This window comes from Crinia signifera, chromosome 19 (assembly GCF_055691185.1).
Source record: "Crinia signifera chromosome 19, ASM5569118v1, whole genome shotgun sequence".
NCBI lineage: Eukaryota > Metazoa > Chordata > Amphibia > Anura > Myobatrachidae > Crinia > Crinia signifera.
In genome coordinates this window covers 137587757-137614794 of record NC_139226.1, presented here as the reverse complement: position 1 = coordinate 137614794, position 27038 = coordinate 137587757, and the positions used below count along the sequence as shown (strand labels likewise).

Here is a 27038-nt window from a genome sequence, read left to right as displayed (position 1 = left end):
CACAATGTATGGCTGCCGGTCAGAGGTAGGCTCACAGACTGAGTATGCGGGCGCAATGTATGGCCACCAGTCAGAGGTAGGCTCACAGACTGAGTATGCGGGCACAATGTATAGCCGCCAGTCAGAGGTAGGCTCACAGACTGAGTATGCGGGCGCAATGTATGGCCACCAGTCAGAGGTAGGCTCACAGACTGAGTATGCGGGCACAATGTATGGCTGCCAGTCAGAGGTAGGCTCACAGCCTGAGTATGCGGGCACAATGTATGGCTGCCAGTCAGAGGTAGGCTCACAGACTGAGTATGCGGGCACAATGTATGGCTGCCAGTAAGAGGTAGGCTCACAGACTGAGTATGCGGGCGCAATGTATGGCCACCAGTCAGAGGTAGGCTCACAGCCTGAGTATGCGGGCACAATGTATGGCTGCCAGTCAGAGGTAGGCTCACAGCCTGAGTACGCGGGCACAATGTATGGCCGCCAGTCAGAGGTAGGCTCACAGACTGAGTATGCGGGCACAATGTATGGCTGCCAGTCAGAGGTAGGCTCACAGCCTGAGTATGCGGGCACAATGTATGGCTGCCAGTCAGAGGTAGGCTTACAGACTGAGTATGCGGGCACAATGTATGGCTGCCAGTCAGAGGTAGGCTTACAGACTGAGTATGCGGGCACAATGTATGGCTGCCAGTCAGAGGTAGGCTCACAGACTGAGTATGCGGGCACAATGTATGGCTGCCAGTCAGAGGTAGGCTCACAGACTGAGTATGCGGGCACAATGTATGGCTGCCAGTCAGAGGTAGGCTCACAGACTGAGTATGCGGGCGCAATGTATGGCCACCAGTCAGAGGTAGGCTCACAGACTGAGTATGCGGGCACAATGTATGGCTGCCAGTCAGAGGTAGGCTCACAGACTGAGTATGCGGGCACAATGTATGGCTGCCAGTCAGAGGTAAGCTCACAGACTGAGTATGCGGGCACAATGTATGGCTGCCAGTCAGAGGTAGGCTCACAGACTGAGTATGCGGGCACAATGTATGGCCGCCAGTCAGAGGTAGGCTCACAGACTGAGTATGCGGGCACTATGGCCACCAGTCAGAGGTAGGCTCACAGACTGAGTATGCGGGCACAATGTATGGCTGCCAGTCAGAGGTAGGCTCACAGACTGAGTATGCGGGCACAATGTATGGCCGCCAGTCAGAGGTAGGCTCACAGACTGAGTATGCGGGCACAATGTATGGCTGCCAGTCAGAGGTAGGCTCACAGACTGAGTATGCGGGCACAATGTATGGCTGCCAGTCAGAGGTAGGCTCACAGACTGAGTATGCGGGCACAATGTATGGCTGCCAGTCAGAGGTAGGCTCACAGACTGAGTATGCGGGCACAATGTATGGCTGCCGGTCAGAGGTAGGCTCACAGACTGAGTATGCGGGCACAATGTATGGCTGCCAGTCAGAGGTAGGCTTACAGACTGAGTATGCGGGCACAATGTATGGCTGCCAGTCAGAGGTAGGCTCACAGACTGAGTATGCGGGCACAATGTATGGCTGCCAGTCAGAGGTAGGCTTACAGACTGAGTATGCGGGCACAATGTATGGCCGCCAGTAAGAGGTAGGCTCACAGACTGAGTATGCGGGCACAATGTATGGCTGCCAGTCAGAGGTAGGCTCACAGACTGAGTATGCGGGCACAATGAATGGCTGCCGGTCAGAGGTAGGCTCACAGACTGAGTATGCGGGCACAATGTATGGCTGCCAGTCAGAGGTAGGCTTACAGACTGAGTATGCGGGCACAATGTATGGCTGCCAGTCAGAGGTAGGCTCACAGACTGAGTATGCGGGCACAATGTATGGCCGCCAGTAAGAGGTAGGCTCACAGACTGAGTATGCGGGCACAATGTATGGCTGCCAGTCAGAGGTAGGCTCACAGACTGAGTATGCGGGCACAATGTATGGCTGCCGGTCAGAGGTAGGCTCACAGACTGAGTATGCGGGCACATAGTATGGCTGCCAGTCAGAGGTAGGCTCACAGACTGAGTATGCGGGCACAATGTATGGCTGCCAGTCAGAGGTAGGCTCACAGACTGAGTATGCGGGCACAATGTATGGCTGCCAGTCAGAGGTAGGCTTACAGACTGAGTATGCGGGCACAATGTATGGCCGCCAGTAAGAGGTAGGCTCACAGACTGAGTATGCGGGCACAATGTATGGCTGCCAGTCAGAGGTAGGCTCACAGACTGAGTATGCGGGCACAATGAATGGCTGCCGGTCAGAGGTAGGCTCACAGACTGAGTATGCGGGCACAATGTATGGCTGCCAGTCAGAGGTAGGCTTACAGACTGAGTATGCGGGCACAATGTATGGCTGCCAGTCAGAGGTAGGCTCACAGACTGAGTATGCGGGCACAATGTATGGCCGCCAGTAAGAGGTAGGCTCACAGACTGAGTATGCGGGCACAATGTATGGCTGCCAGTCAGAGGTAGGCTCACAGACTGAGTATGCGGGCACAATGTATCGCTGCCAGTCAGAGGTAGGCTTACAGACTGAGTATGCGGGCACAATGTATGGCTGCCGGTCAGAGGTAGGCTTACAGACTGAGTATGCGTAGTAAATTTACTCCCAAGAGCTAGGGTTATGCTTTACAGTATGTGGAATGTCAACATTTTAATATATCAATATGTCAACATTATGCTGTCAACATTCTGAATGTCGACTTAACATATCCCATGAATGTATATTGTGGATTTCCATGGGTGACGCCCCACAATCTGCTACGTTCTCACGTGGTCTATGCAGGTGATCCAGGAGATTTCTCCTTCCGCTGTGTATTTATAATGCTGGAATCGGAATTGTTGCTGTATATATATATATATATATATATATATATATATATATATATAGTGAAGGTCTCAATCGCGGCACTCTGAAGACTTGTAGTAATAAAGCAAAAATAATGCAGACAACTCCTAGGAGTTGTCTGCATTATTTTTGCTTTATTACTACAAGTCTTCAGAGTGCCGCAATTGATAACACTCCTAGGAGTTGTCTGCATTATTTTTGCTTTATTACTACAAGTCTTCAGAGTGCCGCAATTGATAACACTCCTAGGAGTTGTCTGCATTATTTTTGCTTTATTACTACAAGTCTTCAGAGTGCCGCAATTGATAACACTCCTAGGAGTTGTCTGCATTATTTTTGCTTTATTACTACAAGTCTTCAGAGTGCCGCAATTGATAACACTCCTAGGAGTTGTCTGCATTATTTTTGCTTTATTACTACAAGTCTTCAGAGTGCCGCAATTGAGACCTTCACTATTCATCCCTGTGAGCAGGGACAGAGGGCAACTGAAGCAGTCGTTTAGACTATACCTGCGAGTGCCGGTTCCTGCACCCCATATATATATATATATATTTATTTATTTGACAAAGGGGCTAGTCCCCAAAACATTGGAGAATATACACGCTTTTTTAAAAACCCATTGAGTGCCACTGTCTGTTTGTACTTAGTTACAGCCACGCTATATATATAAGTAAATAACAACACCAGATTACAGGTAAAATGAATGCTACTAGAGGCTTGTGGCCAATGATGGAGATGAGTATGCGGGTGAAGATGGTCACTGAGTGTTTGAGTATGGGAGAGCTGTGAGTGTGAAGAGAAGAGAAGAGGAGAGGGCTTTCACAACAGGAGGGAAGAGGACCCTGCTCCGAGGAGCTTACAATCTAGCAGGAAGGGGAGACAGACAGAGTACATGAGATGCAAGAATCAACAGATCAAAGATTTTTTAAATGTTTTTTTTATCTAGAAAATCCAGAGAAATGGAAGATCATCAGTCTGGGATGTTGCGGGTATATATGACCTATATGTTGCACAGAATACTTTGTGCACTTAATCAGTGTGGGATATTCTCATACAGAGCATCAGTAATTGCATGTATATAAATCAGTCAATCATATGGCAGGAACACAATGCATAAAAGCATGCAGACATGGTCAAGAGGTTAAGTTGTTGAATGGTGAAGCAATGTGACTATAACTTTGCCAGTGTAGCAACATGACAATCTCACAAACTGCTGATGTCCTCTCTGTGTGGAACCAAAGTGGGTCCAGCACACAACTACCGGTCAAATGGTTTAGAACAACCCCACTCTTCCATTTTTTATTGAATTTAAGCAAACTTAAAAGCAATGCATAATTCAGAGTTGTAAGGAGCCAATGGGTTAGAATCATATAGTAGTTCTGCAGCACAGGTCAGAGGTAGGCTTTGGGTCTGACTAGGAAAGGTGTCAGAGGCTGGAGGAATCCTTGGTCCAGCTGATGAAGCTGTGGCATGCAGCGGGAGCTGGGTAACTCGGTGATCACGAAGGCGTGTCCAGGGACAGAAGAGCCGTATCAGTTGCAGATTAGAGGAAGCCTCAGACCTCCTCACATTTGCTCAGGCGGCAAAGTTTCTTCAAAGATCTGGGAATTGCAAATAGATCCGCGAATGCGCAACAATTAGCGACGCATTTGCAATTAGCGTGGGTGGATTTTTTCTATCTGTCTGAGCAGCGACTTTCTGCTCGCAGTCCACTGCAAATTCTCTAATTAGCAATCCATGCTTAATTATGCCCAGGATCTATAGAGGTGACCAAACGGGAACTGGAGAGATGATCGTACTGGAATCTGATAAGTAACCGGATTGGTCTGAAGGGAACTTGACTGGAACTGGATTGGAACAGGACTGGAGTGAAGAGGAGAGGAAACCAGACTGAAACTGGATTGGAACAGGACTGGAGTGAAGAAGAGAGGAAACCAGACTGGAACTGGATTGGAACAGGACTGGAATGAAGAGGAGAGGAAACCAGACTGGAACTGGATTGGAACAGGACTGGAGTGAAGAGGAGAGGAAACCAGACTGAAACTGGATTAGAACAGGATGGAGTGAAGAGGAGAGGAAACCAAACTGGAACTGGATTAGAACAGGACTGGAGTAAAGAAGAGAGGAAACCAAACTGGAACTGAGTTGGAACAGGACTGGAGTGAAGAGGAGAGGAAACCAAACTGGAACTGAATTGGAACAGGACTGGAGTGAAGAGGAGAGGAAACCAGACTGAAACTGGATTGGAACAGGACTGGAGTGAAAAGGAGAGGAAACCAGACTGGAACTGGATTGGAACAGGACTGGAGTGAAGAGGATAGGAAACCAGACTGGAACTGGATTAGAACGGGACTGGAATGAAGAGGAGAGGAAACCAGACTGGAACAGGACTGAAGAGGAGAGGAAACCAGACTGGAACTGGAGTAGAACAGGACTGGAGTGAAGAGGAGAGGAAACCAGACTGGAACTGGATTCGAGCAGGACTGGAGTGAAGAGGAGAGGAAACCAAACTGGAACTGGATTGGAACAGGACTGGAGTGAAGAGGAGAGGAAACCAGACTGGAACTGGATTGGAACAGGACTGGAGTGAAGAGGAGAGGAAAGCAGACTAGGACTGGATTGGAACATGACTGGATTTGTACTGACAGAGTAGCTCAGCACAGAGCTGTTACTTCAGAAGAAGCAATGTTATACTGGCAGCGAGATACTGTACAAGGACCTCCCTGTAAAGGGAGAGCTGTCTGCACATTGGGCCTAATTCAACACCACTCACTAAGCAGCGGTCACCCCCCCCCCCCCCACTGCTGATTCCCCTCTGTAACATGCAAGGGTTTGTGTTTGAGAACAGTCGCTAGCAGGAGAAATCATTCCATGGTCGCCGACCTGCAATTGACATCTCCTGCCGCTAGGACAAAGACAAGGCCATCAGCCACTGTCCTGTGACGTCAGCCCCCGGCAGACATCTGCCCGCCCGCGCACATTCCTTCCTGCGAGATCAGGACGGGGTTCAGGAAGGAACCGCCTCGTGCTGATTATAGTTGGTTTCTTTGTCTCTCTATAAATTGTGTTCTAGAAAATAATTCCAGGGCTTAAAAACCATTCCAGGTCAGTGTGAATTTCAGCTGCGATCCTCAGCACGTTCACCTATGTGTGACCCGTAAAACGTAAGGACTTTATCAGACATTCCAAATGCTACCGTCCACATCCACTTTTTATGTCGGTTATAAAATCGGCCTAATTATCAGTATCAAAATGTTAATGTGTTATAGAGAGAATTAGGAGATGACATTCTGAAAATATTTTATGAATTAAGGATGAGATAAATATTTTTTCATTATACACAGACGGCAGCTTTCCTCTGCTCATTGCTAAGTTCAAATCCACAAACCTGATAATATTCAATATATTGATGATTTCCATGTATGGGAAGATGTTCGCCCCTATTACGTACATACTACTTTCACACATCCCACAGCATATTAAAGTACTAAGAAAAGACAAAATAATCCAGGATCTGATTGGAGTCCTCTCAATCTTCCCAACCCACAGACTGCGCCAACACAAGCCACGCCCACTTTCTGATGACCTCACAAGCTGCTACAGCGTGTCCAAAACTCGGGGCAAATGTCTATCAATTAAAGTTGCAGGGGCCCATTTCCTATTGTATATTTTCGGCTATTGGTGGGTTATCCACAAATATTAGGTATCCTCCAAATGTATGCATGAGGAACCGCAGCAGGATCTCCAGTCCCGCACACTGCACCCATTATAAAAACGCCTATGGATCCAAAGTAAGATGGCCGCAGTCATTTCATAATGTAATCATAGTTAGGGATAGGTGGGGCGCATTGGATGTCTAGAAGTGGCCTCACGTGAGCGGCACCAATACCATATAGGTGGGATTAATACATCGCTACATCTGTGTGGAAGCCTTGGCAATCTGGCAGGACAGAGACAGGCCACTATAGGTAGATGTGTCGGCCTCCCGGGAATCTTCCCAGTAAGGTCTACGGCTGAGGACTCATTCCTCCATATTAAGGTTTATATGGGGTTTCCAGTCTCTCCCAGCAGGTGAATGTAGACGGCACCTGCTGCAGATTACGTCTGTGCTCCAGCTGGACTGTGAAATATGAATCTCAACTACAAGCCATCAATAACATTAGCATAAGTTCTATCACATAGGGTGTATCCCGGGGTATTAGTGTAAGCTGGGCCTTGCCACTTCTATGTCTGTTATAATCCAGTTTGATTCTATTACAGTTGCTTCCAATTGTAAAGCACAATGGAATGTACTGCGCTATATAGGAAACTGCTATTATTAATAATTAGTGTGCAGGGTAGACGGTCGGGTCTGTCATTAACCTCTACCAATCACAGAGACAATGTAGGTGCTGAAGCTGTGTACTGTCTGTAAGAAGAGCACAAACAGAGCTGTTTTCACCTGTCGGATATTATTCCCTACATGACTTACCTGCTGAGGCAACACCAGGAAGCATCCCATTGGCTGAAGCCGCAGTGAGGGACACACTGTAACAATGACCAGTGACTGCAGAAATAGATAACTCAGGTCACCCACACACCTAATAGTACGGAGGTCTAGGACTGAGCTACTAGTGAGAAGCCCCCATCACAAAGCATGGACCCAGTGACCAGTACTTATAGGAGAACTATTATTATTAGTTTTATATGTGTAGGTGCCACAAGGGTTCTGTAGCGCCAGCAAGACAAATACAATAGACAAAAAGTTCCCTACATCAGTACATAACTATGATACAGATCTGCTGGTAGCCAGCTCGGCCAATACGTCCTACTGGGTGTACTGTATATAGTGATAGTGTGATGGACCTTACCTGGGATCCCAGCCGCAATAGGCGCCGGTCTCATCATGCAGGTGACAGAGGAATGAGCCACATCACAGCTGAGAGCCGGTAGTATACACGAACGCAGGGGGAGACCAAGGTACAGTATAGGACATTACGCTGGAAGAATAACATTAAATACCAGCGTCATAATACTCCAAAATACATCTTACTTTTGAGCACTTAACCGACAAATTATTTAATTTATATTTTTACACCAAACCATTGAAAAAAATAAAATGCAACATGTATTTTTAATAATATATTTAAATATTTTATTAACAACAAAATATACCTAGGGGGTGTTTTGCACCCCCCAACCCACCCACCCCCCCCCCCCCCCCCCCCCCCCACACACACACACACACCCTCCTGTGTCCATTGGCCCCCATTGTAAAATTACTCAGAAATAACACTCCCCCACTGGAAAAAGATCCCCAGCGTTATCCACTCCCAGCCCATCTGGGACACAATTTCACTCCCAGGGATCCGCAGCAGGTGGAGGAAGAGGATATCCCCCATAACGGATGGGGTGCACAGCGGGGACTGCTCAGGTAATGTACTCCTGGCTGCAGGTGGAATCATAACCTGACATATTTGGGATATTTATGACCATTATCAGCATTTTTAGATGTTACCTGTACTTTGTCTCGGCTACATGTAATATTTGTATATGGGCATAAAATAAATAAAACAAGATATAATAATGGAATATGCATTTATTGTATACATCAAAGTAACACTATATAAATGTTCCACGTCCAATTAGTGGCAGTAATATGTGCGGTGTCTCCCACATCAGAAAGCTTTTGATTTTACACATAACAGCTGTTTCGTGTAATTCCTCTAAATAGCTTTAATACTGTCTATTACTTGCTTTACGGAGCAAATGATTAATTCCCAGTAAGGTTAGTAATTATTCCATAATAAAAATGGAGATGGAAGATGAAAACCACAAGAATGATGAAGCCGTGGATTGTAGAAGTCCCCCGTCGGCGTTACTACATGTGCATTACTGATCAATGTGGTTACAACACAAGACGGGGAAAACCTACAATTCCTTAATCCTCACAATTGTTTAAGATTCAGTGGTCTCCGGAGATGGATAAGGGTCATTTCTTTCATTCCTTCACACATGATACAGATCAAATAAGCCAGCTGCAGAATGAACAATCCTATCCTTTCCGTCCATTTGTGCATGGGGTGCTGAAGAACTACAAGTCCCAGCAAGTCGCAACTTGTCAAACTTGTCACACACTAAGTATACAAATAGGTCAACTGTATTTTCTTTAACAAGAGTCACAAAAAGCAGCAGCTTCACATTTGCTGCACACAAAACCCGGACAGAAAAGGCTGCAGCCGCCACCGCCAATAATACGTCTTACAGTTCTACAATCATTGAAAATCACATGTGGCAAAACTACTGGTGTACAAGGGTGGCAGCAAGAGGGTTAGATGCTGGGGGGTCCCCTAACTATACCCGCCTGCACCCCCGTACCCTCGTCTGTCAGCACAGCAGGAAATAACAGGAACACAGATCCGCATCAGCGGGTTCAGCCCAACATTTGGGGATCTGCAAAGTAATGTTCTGCCCCCAGGGTCTAATGGGATTTTCAATAATTGATGAATTTGCCTATTATGTGCATTTCAAGCAGGCAAAATTCTTTGACAATTATTTCCATTTATTCACTTTTACAAGTGACTGCCATTGGGGATTAGAGAATGCATTAGCAGGGAGGGCGAGATGGGCATATGGGGAGGCACAGACACAGCAGCCCTGTACGTCTATGTCTAAATGGAAACGGATCGTCTTTGAGCGTGCATTATATATAAAAGGTAAACATACTGTATATAATAAGCTTTATACTGTATATTACTGCAAACAGGGCAAAACATTTATTGAATCAATCCAACATACTGGCACATGGGGCAGACACTCACTCTGGCAGCATGCACTAAACAATATTTATTTTCTCTTTCTTTTGCACACAAAGACGTTTGAACAGAGCTGGTAATACTGGTATCGCCCAAATTCCTCTCCAACACACTTCATTATATAACTATAGAACAAATAGGTAATAATCCGGGATTTACTTACGGGTAGGGAAGCCAGGGGTGCAGGGCTAGCAACTCCCTCAGACCGTGTTTTGTAACAACAAAACCCTAAAGAATAAAGTTACCATGGGAACAATCATTTAAAACGGGCCGATGCATTGTTAAAAAAAAAATTGCAATTGTGGCACAATATATTATTGTGAGTGCCTTGTACATGATAAGGGGGCATGGTGGCGTCTCTCTGGGGGCCTGGCCTTGCGGCGCTCCCCTGTCTCTCGGCATGTGGGACGGCTAAGCAGAGCATCAGGAGGCAGAGCTGCTCGGCCCATCAGGCAATTGGTCCTTATGGCAATTACCAGTCCGGCCCTGGTGACAGTTGGGCATATCCTCACAGTGACTACCGGATTTGATCACTGGGGGAAACTTTCTTACTTCTGGCACCGCCATTTCCTCCCCGTTGCCAGGATTGGTCCACACAAGTCTATTATTTCTTTACAGCGGCACTGTGCCCATTGGGCACCTGCTTATACCCCACACCCCATATGCAGAACCACACCTGAGGTTGATGCATGTGCAGGGATAGTCACGGCTTGTCATACACACACGTGTGACCCTGCTAGGTTGAAAACACACCTGTATCACTCTATTGTGGCACGGGAAGGACAGGCGATCTGACACCACTTGCCATGTTCCCATGATCCTCCATTCTGAAGCCCATCACATGACTAGATAATGGTACGCAGGGCCTGCTCCCCGGATTGGCTCTGTGTAGGGGTACTTGCCTGTGACACAGATTACCATCTATGATTCGCACAAGATACATTTGTTTGCATCAATGAATAATTGACGGGGTGTTTAAAGATCACGCTGGATTCACGGAGCTAAAATATAGCAACCTTTTCCATGGTAATGCCTGGAACTGACAATAGCCTATGCTTTCCTATTAGAACCAGACCTTTTTAGGCTATTGACATATGATACTCACAGCAATGAGTGGGTTTTAAGCTTAAAAAAAAAATCTCTGCATCAGCAGTTATTAACAATTAGGGAATTCGTCATCACATCAAATGTTAATGAGGCACTAAAACAACTAGTGTGGATTGCTGCAGGCGGAATCAAAACCTATTAAGAAATTACCACTTACATGTCAGAGTACTTACCAAATGGAGTGACCTAGTGATAAAGACAGTGCACTCTCGTATGGGAAATGCAGTTAAAGGCCTAGTAGCAGATCGTGTAGATGAGGCCATTTAGTTAGCAGCTTGTGCCAAAAATAAACTGCAACTAAAGGTAAAGGCAGCTGGGCCGAGGAGACAGAAACAGGGTTCTATACACTTATATATCTGCTCGGTGCGTGCAGACGCCTTTCCTGGGGAGGGGAGTCAGGTACTTGGTGTCATAGGCTGAGAAATCAGCATCAGAAAGAAAGTAATAATGCAACTGTACAGGTCACTGGTTGGGCAAAAGCACAGAGAGACCCCGGTGACACTGCATACGGAACCGGAAGTGACGCAATGTGGTTCGTCTCCATGGCAATGGGATACACCTTCCGCCATAGGGAGACGTCTTCTTCTTCCGCCATTACCAATATTATTTTCAAGTACCCCCAGCTGGCTTGCAGAGTGCCCCCAGTGGTACCAGTACCGCAGGCTGGGGAACCATTGATCTAGAGCACTGTGTCCAGTTCTGTATAGGATAATGGAGCCCGGTTATAGCCTCACCTAGAATACTGCACCCAGTTCTGTATAGGACAATGGTGCCCAGTTCTGATCTCATCTAGAATACTGGGCGCAGTTCTGTATAGGACAATGGTGCCCAGTTCTAGCCTCATCTAGAATACTGCACCCAGTTCTGCATAGGACAGTGGTGCCCAGTTCTAGTCTCATCTAGAATACTGCACCCAGTTCTGTATAGGACAATGGTGCCCAGTTCTAGCCTCATCTAGAATACTGCACCCAGTTCTGCATAGGACAATGGTGCCCAGTTCTAGTCTCATCTAGAATACTGCACCCAGTTCTGTATAGGACAATGGTGCCCAGTTCTGGTCTGATCTAGAATACTGCGCCCAGTTCTGTAAAGGACAATGGTGCCCAGTTCTGGTCTCATCTAGAATACTGCACCCAGTTCTGTATAGGACAATGGTGCCCAGTTATAGTCTCATCTAGAATACTGTGCCCAGTTCTGTATAGGACAATGGTGCCCAGTTCTGGTCTCATCTAGAATACTGTGCCCAGTTCTGTATAGAACAATGGTGCCAAGTTCTGGTCTCATCTAGAATACTGCACCCAGTTCTGTATAGGAGAATGGTGCCCAGTTCTGGTCTCATCTAGAATACTGTGCCCAGTTCTGTATAGGACAATGGTGCCCAGTTCTGGTCTCATCTAGAATACTTCACCCAGTTCTGTATAGGACAATGGTGCAAAGTTCTGATCTCATCTAGAATACTGGGCCCAGTTCTGTATAGGACAATGGTGCCCAGTTCTGGTCTCATCTAGAATACTGCACCAAGTTCTGTATAGGACAATGGTGCCCAGTTCTGGTCTAATCTAGAATACTGTGCCCAGATCTTTATAGGACAATGGTGCCCAGTTCTGGTCTCATCTAGAATACTGCGCCCAGTTCTGTATAGGACAATGGTGCAAAGTTCTGGTCTCATCTAGAATACTGCGCACAGATTGTATAGGACAATGGTGCCCAGTTCTGGTCTCATCTAGAATACTGCGCCCAGTTCTGTATAGGACAATGGTGCCCAGTTCTGGTCTCATCTAGAATACTGCGCACAGTTCTGTATAGGACAGGGCTGGGCAACACTGGCCCTCCAGATGTTGATGAACTACACATCCCAGCATGCCTTGCATCAGTTTCAGCATGGCCACATAGCAAAACTAATGCAAAGCATCCTGGGATGTGTAGTTCATTAACATCTGGAGGGCCGGTCTTGCCCAGCCCTGGTATAGGACAATGGTGCCCAGTTCTGGTCTCATCTAGAATACTGCGCCCAGATCTTTATAGGACAATGGTGCCCAGTTCTGGTCTCATTTAGAATACTGCGCCCAGATCTTTATAGGACAATGGTGCAGAGTTCTAGTCTCATCTAGAATACTGCGCCCAGTTCTGTATAGGACAATGGTGCAAAGTTCTGATCTCATCTAGAATAATGGGCCCAGTTCTGTATAGGACAATGGTGCAAAGTTCTAATCTCATCTAGAATACTGCACCCAGTTCTGTATAGGACAATGGTGCCCAGTACTGGTCTCATCTAGAACACTGCGCCCAGTTCTGTAAAGGACAATGATGCCCAGTTCTGGTCTCATCTAGAACACTGCGCCCAGATCTGTATAGGACAAATGGTGCCCAGTTCTGATCTAATCTAGAATACTGTGCCCAGTTCTGTATAGGACAATGGTGCCCAGTTCTGGTCTCATCTAGAATACTGCGCCCAGTTCTGTATAGGACAATGGTGCCCAGTTTTGGTCTCATCTAGAATACTGCACCCAGTTCTGGTCTCATCTAGAATACTGCGTCCAGCACTGTATAGGACAATGGTGCCCAGTTCTGGTCTCATCTAGAATACTGCGCCCAGTTCTGTATAGGACAATGGTGCCCAGTTCTGGTCTCATCTAGAATACTGCGCCCAGTTCTGTATAGGACAATGGTGCCCAGTTTTGGTCTCATCTAGAATACTGCACCCAGTTCTGTATAGGACAATGGTGCCCAGTTCTGGTCTCATCTAGAATACTGCATCCAGCACTGTATAGGACAATGGTGCCCAGTTCTGATCTAGAATACGGTGTCTAGTTTTGGAGGCCATATCTCCGGAATGATATAACTACACTAGAGACAGTATAAACAAGGGCAGCTAAAATGGTAAATGGTTGGAGGTTCAGGGAAAATCTGAGGAAACATGACATTACAGAAGGGGTAGTGGACAAGTGGAATAGTTCCCATTAGAGGTGGAAGAGGCTAGGACAGTAGAACAATTAAATCATGCATGGGATAGATAAAAGGATTTCCTTACAAAGAAATGTTTCATCTATATTGTAATGGCTGGGGTATAATGTGATAATAATGAGATTGCAAACAGACCAAATACTGTAAATAACCCATCCACAATAAGTTACAGCACTACCATGGAGCAGGTTATAGATGGCTGTATGTAGGCAGGGGCCAGCCTATAAAATGCTGGGGGGGCAGATGAAATAAGGTTTGGGGGGGTTTCACACTGAAATATAAATTGCAGTGAAATATAAATTGCAGTGTAATAATAAAGATATAAAAAATAACCTGCCAATCCAGCAGCCTAACCCCCCGCCAAGTGCATAACCCTAAAAGCAGAGAAGGGAAAGGGGGGACATGATAGAACCTTTCACATATATCAGGGTTATAACAAGGTGCAGGTGGGAGACATTCTTCACAGGAAGAGGAGCAGCAGAACACGTGGACATGCACTGACACTAGGGGGAGGAAGGTACAGGTGGGAGACATTCTTCACAGGAAGAGGAGGAGCAGAACACGAGGACATGCACTGACACTAGAGGGAGCCGAGGAAGGTACAGGTGGGAGACATTAGTCACAGGAAGAGGAGCAGCAGAACACGAGGACATGCACTGACACTAGGGGGAGGAAGGTACAGGTGGGAGACATTCTTCACAGGAAGAGGAGCAGCAGAACACGAGGACATGCACTGACACTAGAGGGAGGAAGGTGCAGGTGGGAGACATTAGTCACAGGAAGAGGAGCAGCAGAACACGAGGACATGCACTGACACTAGGGGGAGGAAGGTACAGGTGGGAGACATTCTTCACAGGAAGAGGAGCAGCAGAACACGAGGACATGCACTGACACTAGAGGGAGGAAGGTACAGGGGAAATCTGGAAGAATTACATCACAGAAAGAGTAGTAGATAAGTGGAATAGCCTCCCATCAGAGGTGGTAAATACAGTAGTACAATGTAAACATGCTTGGGATAGGCATATTGATATCCTTACAAAGAAATAAGGATCAAATATGGTTTGAGGTAACATATGTCGACATTATTTGTGTTGATCATTTAAATGTCAACCCTTCCCTTTGAACCTAAGTCACTGTTGACCAATTACATGTAAACTTGATGACACTGTCGACATATTGGTGAATCTGTCGTTCTACTATCAGGATGACAGCTGAAACAACGTATGCAGGCCACACAAGATAGTAGATACCCCGATCATGGGTTTGACCCTATATGCAGAAGTGTGAAAAGCACCATAGAGCTCACCAGATCAGGACAGAGTGTATAATCTGAAGTACAATGTATTATCTTATTGTGGGGAGAGGGAGAACTGTCAGTGCCGGCGTTACAGCGAAACCGTTCCCTGCAGGAAACGTTCTATAGCCCTTTATATGCTGGTAGCACGAAGAGTAATTAACGGGAAGAACATGTTCATCATGGCTTTCTCTGGAGTCAATGGACTATGGATGAGCGCTACTCATGCATAATATTCAAAGGGTTAATGAGCAGATGACCATATGTGGAGCTCACACAATGGCTTGATCAAACAGCTTAATTGAATGAAAAACCATGAGCTCTGAACACAATTTACCAAGAAATACATGAGTTGGAGTGGCAAAGAGCGAGCCATCTGGCAGGAGGTCTCCTGGGGGACTGATAGATCAGCCATGTCCCCTTCCATTTATTGTTTTATTCTGCATTATGTCACATCCATCTTCTCAAATGAAAGGACTTTTGTTTATCATTAGGGTTTCCTATGCCGGGGAGCTAATCTGAGACGAGTCCCTGGAAAGTCAAAGCTGGGTCGGAAAGTTTATCTCAGCCGTTCTACTGGTAACAAAGCTCCTTACAGTGCAAAGGATATACGTAGTAAGCGACAGACAGACAGAAGCAGGGATTTCCCCTGATAAGGAAAGTGCCCCAAATGGTTTCTATATGGTGGTGAAACCATTCATTGGTCTCTTAATTCCCCTTTGAGGGGAATTCAATTCTCTTTGCAGGGATGTAGATTCTCATTGGTTGTGTACAGTTGGCCGCATTGTAAACCCGCGACGGGGAAGATTTCTGGTCGCACCCTCCTGAGAGTACAAGCATATATATGCAGTAACTAGGGGCTTACCACGTGCAGTCACAGCATTGTACCTGGCAATTAGCCAGAATCCTGCGTCGAAGGTCCAGGAATTAGACACAGAAAGGTGCAATTCCCAGGGTAAGTGCCAGGTGCAACCCAGGAAGAGAAATAGCACAGTGCACTTAACCCAGGAGCTACAGATAGATGCTTCTACCATTAATATGGCTGTCCCAGGTAATATGCTCACTCTGGGGGTGTAACTAGGTCTGTGTGGGCATCGGAGAAGGAAATGCCCACTGGACTGCTTCAGGTCACCAAGGAGCCATTGAGACTCCAAGGATACAGAACAGGACTCTCCAGGTTGTCACGGAAGTGGAAACTGGACTGGCTGGGGGGATGGAGTGTTCCGTAAAGGCTGTAGCGGAGTGCAGAACCCTAGGTGGATGTATGTGTCTTTCTCATGCGTCAATGGACAGGATGTTAAAATAGCAACAAATGTTTCTGAATAGGTATGATGCTAAAGCTACACCCTGATGATACAGTTGTTAGGACTGTGACTGGACCTAACGGAGCAGGTAGCTGGTTCCGAACTGGGCTGGACCCAGTGGAGCTTGCAGCAGGTACTGAGGCTAGGCTGGACCCAGTGAAACAAGGCACTGGTACTGAGGCTGGCCTGGACCCAATAAAGCAGGTAGCAGGTACTGAACTGGGTTGACCCCAGTGGAGCTGGCAGCGGGTATTGAGCCTGGCCTGGACCCAGTGAAGCAACACACTGGTATTGAGTCTGGACTGGACCCCATGAAGCACGTAGCTGGCAATGAATTGGGCTAGACCCAGTAGAGCTGGTAGTGGGTATTGAGGCTGGGCCCAGTGAAGCAAGATGCTGGTACTGAACTGGGCTGGACCCAGTGGAGCTGGTAGTGGGTATTGAGGCTGGACCAGAGAAGCAAGATGTTGTTACTGAAGCCGGGTTGGATCCAGTGAATAAAGTCCCTGGTATAGTAAAAGGCAAACTGTCAGGACAGAATAACTGGAGCCAGATATGTGCGTGAAGCCAGGTCACGTCTACACTGCAGCAGGGGACAGAGACGTGCTGCAAGAATCAGGATGGCCTGTAATGACCGGAGCCGGGCACAGACGTCCGAGCCACCCAAATCGGCGCATGACCAGGCGCCTCGTGACATTCAAACTCCAACCCAAGGGAGAGGTTTCTACTATCTTAAGCATGGGGTATAGCACACCACCACCATGCCTCCTCTGTCCTCAGTCAGGATCGAAGGGAAGCGCTCTGCCCGCATCAGTAGTAATCTGGCCCAATGTCCTGATTTACCACACCACCACCATGCCTCCTCTGTCCTCAGTCAGGATCCAAGGGAAGGACTCTGCCCGCATCAATATGGCTTAATGTCCTGACTTACCACACCACCACCATGCCTCCTCTGTCCTCAGTCAGGATCCAAGGGAAGAGCTCTGCCCGCATCAGTAGTAATGTGGCCCAATGTCCTGACTTACCACACCACCACCATGCCTCCTCTGTCCTCAGTCAGGATCCAAGGGAAGGACTCTGCCCGCATCAATATGGCTCAATGTCCTGATTTACCACACCACAACAATGCCTCCTCTGTCCTCAGTCAGGATCCAAGGGAAGGACTCTGCCGCATCAGTAGTAATCTGGCCTAATGTTCTGATTTACCACACCACCACCATGCCTTCTCCATCCTCAGTCAGGATCCAAGGGAAGGACTCTGCCGCATCCATAGTAATCTGGCCTAATGTCCTGATTTACCACACCACTACCAGGCCTCCCCCATCCTCAGTCAGGATCCAAGGGAAGGACTCTGCCGCATCAGTAGTAATCTGTCCTAATGTCCTGACTTACCACACCACCACCATGCCTTCTCCGTCCTCAGTCAGGATCCAAGGGAAGAACTCTGCCAGCATCAGTTGTAATCTGGCCCAATGTCCAGATTTACCACACCACCACCATGCCTCCTCCGTCCTCAGTCAGGATCCAAGGGAAGAACTCTGCCAGCATCAGTTGTAATCTGGCCCAATGTCCTGATTTACCACACCACCACCATGCCTCCTCTGTCCTCAGTCAGGATCGAAGAGAAGGACTCTGTACACATCAGTAGTAATCTGGCCAATGTCCTGACTTACCAAACCACCACCATGCCTCCTCCATCCTCAGTCAGGATCGAAGGGAAGGACTCTGCCGCATCAGTAGTAATCTGGCCAATGTCCTGATTTACCAAACCACCACCATGCCTCCTCTGTCCTCAGTCAGGATCCAAGGGAAGGACTCTGTACACATCAGTAGTAATCTGGCCAATGTCCTGACTTACCAAACCACCACCATGCCTCCTCCATCCTCAGTCAGGATCCAAGGGAAGGACTCTGCACACATCAGTAGTAATGAGGCCCAATGTCCTGACTTACCACACCACCACCATGCCTCCTCCATCCTCAGTCAGGATCCAAGGGAAGAGGACTCAGCTGTTTCCTCCCTTACTCCATCTGCCACAGACTTTACTCAAGGGTGAGGTACAGGTGATTATCCCCATGCGGCACTGGTTAGATAGCTGACGGGATGTGGGGTATTCCACATTCCCCTTCTTTGTCCGATGCTGGCATATAGTGTTGCCGGAATTTTAAAGGGAAAAATGCACCCTGCTAAAACAGCCTGCCTGTGCCGCATGTGCATGCCATCTATTTACATCGAACATAGAGCTTAGGGGAAGCCCAGCACTTGCGTATGTGCCAGGCACGCCTCCATCAAAGACAATCATTATGTGAGATCCAGCCATCACCCGTCACTCCGCTCAGTGGATCATGCATACCATACTGTCGGGACACACTTTACCCAACGTATCTGCAGTGGTTTCCAGAGCACCCCACCCGCAGCGAGAACGTAACCTCATATTCAGCACCTCTGATGTCAGCTGACAGCAATGCGCGAGACAGGGACAAGGCCAATAAATATAACGTATGCTTATAAACAACCCAGCGCAAGACCTTTGAACGGTTTTCTTTAATTAGGTCTAGTGACCCTTGTGGAATGAAGCCATCTATAGATTCATTTAGAGAATAAAATGGCTCCTCCGCCTTCCATAAAACACTATTATGAACCCTCCAATACACACGTTTAATTAGAGAAAATATCCATTCTAGCAATTTAAATGATTTTGGCAATTTCAGGAGGGCACATGTAATATTCAAATTACTTTCACTCTGCACTGTCTCGTCAGCCCGGCTCCTCTTCCCAGGTGGATTTGCACTCTCTGCAAATGCTCTAATTTCCCTTACAAGCCATGTCAAATATAATTTTGGTGCAAAGTTAGTAATTATACGTAACATCAGTCTGATGTTAAAAACACTGAAAAATTTAGCATGAACAGACACAGGAAAGAAACTACTCGGAAACACAAGAAAAAGCCGAGCAGTCAGTTTTTCCCTCTCCCGCATTCTCAATCTTTAATTAATAATAACATGTTTTCAAGAACTCAGCTACTGTATTTCTGAACTCTGTGGAATTCACTTATGTTCTAATTACTTTGTCTTAGGCAGTAACGGGAAGTTCTGTTCTGTTACATAAGCGCGCAGCCAGCCTGCGGAGAAAGGCTCGGACACTGGTTACACCTTAGCACGTACCTGTTAGGTGGAATACTTGGGAGTACTAAGTCTGCAATCTGCCATAGATAATCTACAGAGTGAAGGATTTCACAATCCAGTGCATTTACTGAGGAAGAAAAGACACCATTACTTAAACCAACATAATAAAAGTGATCCTATAACACACAACAACGATGGAGAAGTCATTTTGGGGCGTTATCAGTTTGCAACTGAGGCAGCATCCATTTTGTCACTGCCCATTCCTAGGTGGCTCGTCCTCATTTTTGTGGTGACACTGAGGTTTAAGCACCCTCACATCAACACAACACCATCTCGCCAGCGCACAGGATTTTACACCTAGGGGCCGAAGAAATGGTGATGTTTAGGTAACGATAGGCACCCATTTCTGCTTGCACCTCATAGGGGCTACAAGCAAGGTTGAGCAATGCTTTAATTATTAGAATTGCCGGTACTATCCGCAGAAACGCATCCCACCCACTAGAACTGAAAGGACTCTGAATATGGCATAATGCTCAAAACGCTTGGTGCCAACACCTGATTGGACAGGCGCCAAGACCAAATAACCAGGCGCCTCCTTCACTGCTCACCAACATAACTAGATCATATTCTGTGAGCAATTTAGGATAAAATGTAAGAACCAAAATTGTCAAATGATAAAAAAAATGCAACTTGAATAAAAGATAAATTATAAGGGACAAGTAACAAAGGAACTGTGGTCATTACAGTCTAATCAGGGTAATTATGGCAGTAATACAGTTGTCACTGTCAATATGTATCCTGAAAACAGAAGTTCAAAATGGTTTCTGACAAGTAACCAGTGGTGATGTTCTGATGAAGGATAGACACCGCGTCCTGACAACTCCCCTGTCATCTCCACCTGTTGTATCCTACAAGTGTCTGTTCTTTGCCTCTGTCTCTTCTCCATCTCATCAGGTTGAAATGACCAAACCTCTCATGGTACTTATGTATTAGCAGGGCGCCCTATTTGCATACGTACGGCACTGTAGGAAAATCAATTTTTTTTTGCGTGCGATGCGATCGCATACTATGTAATTTACTTACCGCTTTCTACCCTCGGGCGTTGCGATCCGATCGCATCGCACACAAAATTGCATGTGATCGCACCGCACGCAAAATCGCATGCGATCGCACCGCACGCAAAATCGCATGCGATCGCATGTGATTTTATAGGGTGCGATGCCATTTACTTTACTATACACTTCTATGACATACAATGAGATTTAGGCACACACCCCCCACACACACACTCGCAGGGCTCACCATGCTTTGGGGTGGCGGAACGCATCCTCCCGAACTTTTCATACCACCACTATCCACGTTGGCGTGGAGTGGATCTTATATAGTGTACTGTGGTGAGCGCAGTGAGCCACCAAGCCCGAAGCGTGGTGAGCGCAGCGCGCCCCGCGAGGGGACGCAGATTACGTTATAAGTATTCCGCGTCCCGTTGCGGTGCACGCTGTGCTCGCCACGCTTCGGGCTCGGTGGCTCGCTGCGCTCACCACACTATATAGAGTCAGCCCCACGCCGACGTGGATAGTGGGGGGATGAAAATGTCGGGAGGACGCGTTCCGCCGCCGCTCGCCACGCTTCGGGGTGCCGTGGATAGTGGGGGGTGCCTAAATCTCATTGCATCTCATAGAAATGTATAGTAAAGTAAATGGCATTGCACCCTATAAAATCGCATGCGAGGGTAGAAAGCAGTGAATAAATTACATAGGAAATTCGCATCGCATCGCATGAAGGCTAAAAACGCATGCGATGCATGGGCGCCCTGCTGATACATAAGTACCCCTCTCATCTCTATTATGAGACCCTTTCTATGGATGTTATTAAAACTCACTTCCATGCGCGTATTTCCCACTGCAACCCGCCGGCCTTCCCCTCTGAAAACTGACTTATAGAGGATACACACGGTGAGATATGCACTATTTTTCTATTAGATTTTGCTTATAGAATCGAAAATGGAATGCGCATCAAATTATTTTTCTACATTCGATGAAGATTCGATCTTAATTCTCACTCCCGTGTTGTGTAAATCTAATAGAAAAATAGTTGTCAGGCAAGACTATATACAGTAGTACAGATCTGTGCTAAATAGCCAAATTTAATGCATATTGTATACCATTCCATTTGATCCCGATTCAATCGAAACGTGATCGGATCGCAAGCAAAATCACACCGGTGTACCCCCTATTGCTGGCTCCCAAACCAACCAGAGAAATATACAGCCCCCCAATCACTCCACTCCCTCTTAAGCTGGCCACTTGTGCGACTTGTCCTCTCGCATTAGATTGTGAGCAGTTTCCGAATGGATTTGCTAATAATCACCGATCCAGCTCATTTTCACAAGCCGTGCTCAGCAATTCACTGGGTGCACAGGGCGGGATATCACTGTGGCGGGCACAGGGTGCACAGGGCGGGATATCACTGTGGCGGGCACAGGGTGGGCTATCACTGTGGAAGGCACAGGGTGTACAGGGTGGGATATCATTGTGGCGGGCACAGGGTGGGATATCCTTGTGGCGGGCACAGGGTGGGATATCACTGTGGCGGGAACAGGGTGGGATATCACTGTGGCGGGAACAGGGTGGGATATCACTGTGGCAGGCACAGGGTGTACAGGGCGAGATAACACTGTGGCGGACACAGGGTAGGATATCACTGTGGCGGGAACAGGGTGGGATATCCTTGTGGCGGACACAGGGTGGGATATCACTGTGGCGGACACAGGGTGCACAGGGTGGGATATCCTTGTGGCGGGCACAGGGTGGGATATCACTGTGGCGGGAACAGGGTGGGATATCACTGTGGCAGGCACAGGGTGTACAGGGCGAGATAACACTGTGGCGGGCACAGGGCGGGATATCACTGTGGTGGGCACAGGGCGGGATATCACTGTGGCGGGCACAGGGCGGGATATCACTGTGGCGGGCACAGGGCGGGATATCACTGTGGCGGGCACAGGGTGTACAGGGCGGGATATCACTGTGGCGGGCACAGGGTGTACAGGGCGGGATATCATTGTGGCAGCACAGGGCGGTTTATCACTGTGGCGGGCACAGGGTGCACAGGGTGGGATATCACTGTGATGGGCACAGGGCGGGATATCACTGTGGCGGCCGGGAGGGCGGTGTATACCCATGGTTGCCTACCTGACCATCTCCATGAGGGACACAATGCTCCGTTCCTGGACTTTCCTGGTAATGTAGGATTGCCATCACCTGTGGTGACACCTTTCTTATCAGTTACCTAGATCCCCACAGGTGCTGGAAATCATACATAATCCATACCTCCCAGCATGCACCTCTCCAGGAGGACACAATGCTCTGCTCCTGGGCTTCCCTGGTAATGTATGATTGCCAGCACCTGTGGTGACACCTTTCTTATCAGTTACCTAGCTCCCCACAGGTGCTGGCAAGCCTACATTATCCATACCTCCTAGCATGCCCCTCTCCAGGAGGACACAATGCTCTGTTCCTGGGCTTCCCTGGTAATGTATGATTGCCAGCACCTGTGGCGACATCTTTCTTATCAGTTACCTAGCTCCCCACAGGTGCTGGCAATCCTACATTATCCATACCTCCCAGCATGCCCCTCTCCAGGAGGACTTAAGCAGCCCATACACTGCCCGATGCCGGGCTGTGCATTCATTGTTTTGAGGTGCGCGCTCCCGCGGCACCTCATCGCACAGTACAAAAAGTATGTGCTTGCACATACTTTTTGTACTTAGGTTTCATTACATTGCATCGCATTGCATGCACAACGGATGCACATGCAATGCAATGTGATCCGTGCTAGTACAGCACAGAAAGCACGCCCACAAAGCAGCGTGTATGGGCTGCTACAGTGCTCTGTACCTGGGCTTCCCTGTAATGTATGATTGCCAGCACCTGTGGTGACACCTTTCTTATCAGTTACCTAGGTCCCCACAGGTGCTGGCAATCCTACATTTTCCATACCTCCCAGCATGCCCCTCTCCAGGAGGACACAATGCTCTGTTCCTGGGCTTCCCTGGTAATGTAGGATTGCCAGCACCTGTGGTGACACCTTTCTTATCAGTTACCCAGCTCCCCACAGGTGCTGGCAATCATACATTATCCATACCTCCCAGCATGCCCCTCTCCAGGAGGACACAATGCTCTGCTCCTGGACTTCCCTGGTAATGTATGATTGCCATCACCTGTGGTGACACCTTTCTTATCAGTTACCTAGCTCCCCACAGGTGCTGGCAATCATACATTATCCATACCTCCCAGCATGCCCCTCTCCAGGAGGATACAATGCTCTGTTCCTGGGCTTCCCTGGGAATGTAGGATTGCCAGAACCTGTGGTGACACCTTTCTTATCAGTTACCTAGCTCCCCACAGGTGCTGGCAATCCTACATTATCTATACCTAACAGCATGCCCCACTCCAGGAGGACACAATGCTCTGTTCCTGGACTTCCCTGGTAATGTAGGATTGCCAGCACCTGTGGTGACACCTTTCTTATCAGTTACCTAGCTCCCCACAGGTGCTGGCAATCATACATTATCCATACCTCCCAGCATGCCCCTCTCCAGGAGGATACAATGCTCTGCTCCTGGGCTTCCCTGGTAATGTATGATTGCCAGCACCCTGTGGTGACACCTCTCTTATCAGTTACCTAGCTCCCCACAGGTGCTGCCAATCATACATTATCCATACCTCCCAGCATGCCCCTCTCCAGGAGGACACAATGCTCTGTTCCTGGACTTCCCTGGTAATGTAGGATTGCCAGCACCTGTGGTGACACCTTTCTTATCAGTTACCTAGCTCCCCACAGGTGATGGCAATCCTACATTATCTATACCTCCCAGCATGCCCCTCTCCAGGAGGACACAATGCTCTGTTCCTGGACTTCCCTGGTAATGTAGGATTGCCAGCACCTGTGGTGACACCTTTCTTATCAGTTACCTAGCTCCCCACAGGTGATGGCAATCCTACATTACCAGGGAAGCCCAGGAACAGAGCATTGTCTCCCTCATGGAGACGGTCAGGTAGGCAACCATGGGTATATCTGAGTGCAGGGATCTGCACTTTAGCAGAGCAGCAATCAGGTCTGAATACCTCCCGTCACTGTACCTCTGTAGCACCTTTATTTTTACCACATGTCCTGAAGAAAAGCCATGTATGCCGTGTAATGGCGCAACCACACTTTACGGCGGCCATTTATTTATTGCACTTTCAATACAAATGAACAGTCCAAGGAGTGCCACCTGAAATTAATATAATTATTACTATTACTACAATATTATAGATAGATAGAGATAGAATAAATAAATAGATACTATATATATATATATATATATATATATATATATATATATATATATATATATATATATACTGACACAATACCTCCTGGTCTGGCTAGGTCCAGGAAGGAAAAAGCGGCACTCCACGGACTCCAATAGTGAAAAAAAGAAATTTAAACCTAGCCAGACCAGGAGGTATGGTGTCAGTATCATTAATGCTTCTGAAGGCACCCCGGCAAGTTGTCCTTTCCTCCAGAGTGCAGAACAAACAACGCTACTGCATTGGCAAAGAAGATGCAGTACAACGGATCAGGTTAAATGATCCGTTGTACTGCATCTTCTTTGCCAATGCCTCGAGTGCCGCACTTCCACACTGAAGCTATTCACTATCATAGTGAGGGCACCGGGCAAAGTATTACCTTGTGAAGCGCTACGTCGCTGTTGTGTGTGCCGGACTCCTGCTCCATATATATATATATATATATATATATATATATATATATATATATATATATATATATATATATATATATATATATATTGTTATCTATCTCTCATTATAGTCAATATTCCATTTCAGCAGACCAGACTGTCATTCCTTTCAGTACGTCCCATAGATAGATAGATAGATAGATAGATAGATAGATAGATAGATAGATAGATAGATAGATAGATAGATAAAGTTTCCATGTACCTCTGTATAAGGTGGTGGCTGGAGGTATACACAGTGCATTACACACGTACATAGCCATAGTAGGGCCATAGTACACACTGGAGGTAACATGGCGGCGCCCTCACGCCTGAGGAACACTTCTGTATAATAATGATGCAGGAATATAAACCACTTACCCGCTGGTGGCTCATGGGATCCGCCACAAGGGCCGCGGCCAGTCAGCCTCAGGCGGCCGCAGTCAGGCTCCGTGAGGGAGGAAGAGACCCGCTACTTGCTGTGGTGGCCCGGTGGTGGTGGGCGGGTTGCTAATTCTGCTGGGGTCGCGGAGGTAAGATGGCGGCGGGGGCGCGGTATGGTGGCGGCGGAGCTTTGGCGCACTGAGGTGTAATGATGGGCGGGTGTTATGTCTGAGGGGACAACTGTCATATTTCGCTCACGGACCAGGGGAGAAATAACATCTTCGAGAGTAAATGTGGCGCCTCACAGCTGTCACTGTTATGAATGGCTGCTCCTGAGTTTTACACACCTGTAATAATACATCACACTAATACAGCGCATGCGACATGACAGCGCATGTGACATCACATAATACAGCGCATGTGACATCACATAATACATTACAGGTGACATCACATAATACATTACAGGTGACATCACATAGTACAGCATGCATGTGACATCACATAATACAGCGCATGTGACATCACATAATACATTACAGGTGACATCACATAATACATTACATGTAACATCACATAATACATAGCATACCCTCCAACATTTTCGCCACAGAAATCGGTACAGGGGGCGTGCCCACCGATATAGGGGGCGTGGTCAAATGTAGAGGGGGTGTGGAAACAACTCATATTCATGGCCATGCCCCCACCTGAGAATAGACATTAATTTAAAATTGTACTGTACCCCATTGAGCTGCTCCGTTGTGCTAATCCCGGCGCCAGGCAGATCAATGGGAGCGCAGGTAGTCTGAGCCCAGCCGTTGATTGATGTGAGGGGACTGTCACTGTCGCAGAGCAGACCCGGCAGAAGCTGTCATTATGGCGAGCTCACTAGTGGGTGATCCGGGGAGGGGGGAGAAGACTGTGTCTGTGAGGGAGTGTGATTGGGGGGCTGACTGGTACTCGCAGGGGCCAGCTCAACAGGCGCGCAGGCAGCGTATATGACGGGTGCGACGCTTGAACGCTGACTGTCGCGCAAGGCACACCTGGGAACGGGAACAGCCGCACTGCAACAAATTAACCCCCACTGGGCCCAATCAACCGGAGCATTCGCCTGCAGAGTCGGAGGAGCGGCCACCGGCGCAGAAAATCGGTACATCGGTACATTTGTTTTTTAGCCGGTACAGTCCGTTAAAAAACGGTACTGTACCGGCAAAATCGGTACAGTTGGAGGGTATGACATAGTACAGCATGCATGTGACATCACATAATACAGCGCATGTGACATCACATAATACATTACAGGTGACATCACATAATACATTACATGTGACATCACATAATACATTACAGGTGACATCACATAATACATTACAGGTGACATCACATAATACAGCGCATGCGATATCACATAATGCAGCGCATGTAACATCAC

At 47.5% G+C, this 27038-nt stretch overlaps 1 long non-coding RNA gene across 1 annotated transcript in view; it reads right to left on the bottom strand.

Moving 5' to 3' along the window:
* Window positions 1–25804, bottom strand: part of LOC146042200 (uncharacterized) — a 122028-nt gene extending 96224 nt beyond the window's left edge. The window contains exons 1-3 of the long non-coding RNA XR_014463783.1: window positions 25604–25804; window positions 19477–19564; window positions 7700–7828 (exon numbers count right to left, since the gene is read on the bottom strand). This is a non-coding gene — a long non-coding RNA (uncharacterized LOC146042200). The remainder of the gene's footprint in view (window positions 1–7699; window positions 7829–19476; window positions 19565–25603) is intronic.
* Between the last annotated feature and the right edge of the window lie 1234 nt (window positions 25805–27038).